This window comes from Coffea arabica, chromosome 10c (genome assembly GCF_036785885.1).
Source record: "Coffea arabica cultivar ET-39 chromosome 10c, Coffea Arabica ET-39 HiFi, whole genome shotgun sequence".
NCBI lineage: Eukaryota > Viridiplantae > Streptophyta > Magnoliopsida > Gentianales > Rubiaceae > Coffea > Coffea arabica.
The window spans coordinates 47,820,631-47,823,234 of record NC_092329.1 but is presented as its reverse complement, the minus strand read 5'-3'; the positions used below and the strand labels follow the sequence as shown (position 1 = coordinate 47,823,234).

At 32.0% G+C, this 2,604-nt stretch overlaps 1 long non-coding RNA gene across 1 annotated transcript; it reads left to right on the top strand.

The window, feature by feature from the left end:
- Positions 1–1,730, top strand: LOC140016297 (uncharacterized). The gene is made up of 3 exons (XR_011822675.1): positions 1–168; positions 720–794; positions 1,679–1,730. It is a non-coding gene; the product is annotated as an uncharacterized lncRNA (long non-coding RNA).
- Positions 1,731–2,604: the final 874 nt, after the last annotated feature.

The window sequence follows — 2,604 nt, the reverse complement described above, 5'->3', positions numbered from 1 at the left end:
TGGCTCTGATTGGTAATTCTGTTTTCCCTACCTCCATTTCCTGGTACGATTGTTAGTCAGTTGAAAAGGACTTTTCTGTACTCAGTCATTTCAGGAACCATTCCATGTATACTGCAGTTGCTAGGCCTTTTTTTCAGTTCCAGTCTTCCAGAGTCTCCCTGGTGGCTAGTAAGTTCAGAGACAATTCAGTAAATAAACTTCTTTCTATTAAGAATTGTTATTTCAGTATTCTAGCTCTGCTATGTGATTTGTGTATGAGACTGCAAGAAAACTTGTTTCAGTAGTTGAATGAAAGCTTTCAAATTTTGATCTTGTAGCTGCCTTTGTTAATTTATAAGCTTTTGCATTTGAAAATTTTATTTTTTGTAAAACTGGCTATGATTTTAATTGTCTACATAAAGCTTTCAATGAGAATTAGTAGCTAAAGTGTTCCAATAGCCACCGGTGAAGAACTTCATGGGAATGCCATATAATGTTTTCTTTTATATAAATTAATTGATACTGCAAATTAGCTTAAATTGCCTCTATGAAATGTATTTTCCTTGTCACCATCATAAGGAAATAATGTTCATCACTACATGCAAAAATATTTTGGGGGAATTAAGTGGAAGTTATTTTCCAAATAATGTTGGAGATATGTATTTCTAGGTATCCTGCGATGTTTCATATGTTATATTCTGTTAAAGTTGCTTTTTCTTTTCTTCTTTATGCATGTGAAGCAAGCTGGAGTTCATCTTGTAGAAAGCCTTTTGTTGATTGTGCTCATTGGTTAAAGAGGTTTAATGTTTCTCAAGGTAAAACCAATGATATTAACTTTTCCAGATTTATTCATATGGTCATGCCTTTGCTTCACTTTAAATGTAGTCAAGGTTTGCTATTAGCTCACATTTTCAAAGGTCTTCTGTAATTGTTTTCATGCTCACCAGTCATTATTTTAAGGAGCTTTATTTGCTTTACTTTTGATTCATTTCTGGATCTTATAAAAATTATCTTATTACAGATTCGGTTTCGATATTATGATACATCCATGGCATGAATCAGGAACTTTATGAGTTTTTAGATTTTGAATATTGTGGTTTGAATCCTGCATTGATTCTCTTTCTCTGTTACATTTACTTTGTTACTTAATTTTAAATGACTAAGGTTAAGTTTGTAAGAATGCAGTTACCAAGATTAATTGATTTAGGTAATACTTTGACTTGGGCATGTTCCCATTTTTAGTGCTGCCTCAAATTGATGGTTTCTGTCTGTTTAGTAAAATTCAGACTTCTATTTTGTTCTTTTAAGATTTACATGTTGATGTTTTTCCAGGTGATCATGTCTTTGTAGTTTACTAGTAAAGAAATTAATTGTTCAAATTGGAATTTCTGTTTATGGTGTAAAACTCTAGGAAAATCTAAAATGCATGTCAAAGTGTAAAATTAGAACCTCTGTTAACTACTTTTTGGCCAAGTTTTCGCTACTAGACGTAATAGACCCTCTCTCAAAGTGAGTCATATGAGCTTGAAAATCATCATTGGCTTTTCAAGGAAGAAAGGGACTACAACAATATTGTCATCAATATTGCAAGCAAACACTTAAATAAACATGCACTTTTGCATTAAACAGATGCAGTTATGCTGAATAAGTAAATAAATTTATATACTGCACAAACTAATCCTTGTCATTCTCATTTCAGCTATGACTGGCTGCTGCAGTTAGCAAGAAAAGCAGAGAGTGCCAGTAACAAGTGAGCCATCTTTTCTCTTTTCTTTAATTGATTCGTCTCTTTTGCAAATAAGCCTCTCTTTAGGTTTACTAAATCTGAAATGGTATTGTGGTTGAGTTAGAGAAACTAAGGAAGTTTTTCTGGACAAATTCTAGGGGCCAACTTTGAGCAGATTAGGCAAACGAAGTCCATTTTGTTTTATGCTTTCATATGTTTATTGACAATTCCTGATGGAAAGTATATCTTTAATCTGAAGGTTTAAACTTGAAAAGAGGATTTTGAAAAATATTTATTGAATGTAGTTCTATTCGGTTGTGGATGTTGATTACTTTCCCAAATTTGGAAGTGAATTCATTGATGACCTTTCTAAATTCTAGTGTTCAACAATGGTTATGACCATATTTTTTGTGTTATTTCAGGATTTTGAGATGTGAAGATACTTTTGAGAGATATATGATAAATTTGTGTTTTCCAAGACAAGCACTTCTTGGGATATGAAACATCTTATCATTGGAGTGAACTATTACATTACAAGAAGTTCATCCTTTTTTTTTTTTTTTAAATGATGACTTGTGATAAAGTTCGTAAAATTTGACTAAAGCAGCGTATGATATTTTGTTCTAGTGTATTGTGGAACTTTAATTTTATTCTAATATTCAATTGTAGTATATTTGACCAGGATAAGTATTGTACCATCAAAAGATTGATTTCTGGCCTTTATTAGTGATTTTTGTGCGACACAATTTTATGTTGCAATAACATTATGGAGATTTTTTGTTACACATTTTTTGTGCCACAAGTAGAGTGGTGACACTCAAATTGGCGTCGCAAAGTGTGATGCAAATACATGCGACATATTGAAAAATTGTGTCGTTTTCTTTTGTAACGGCTACTTT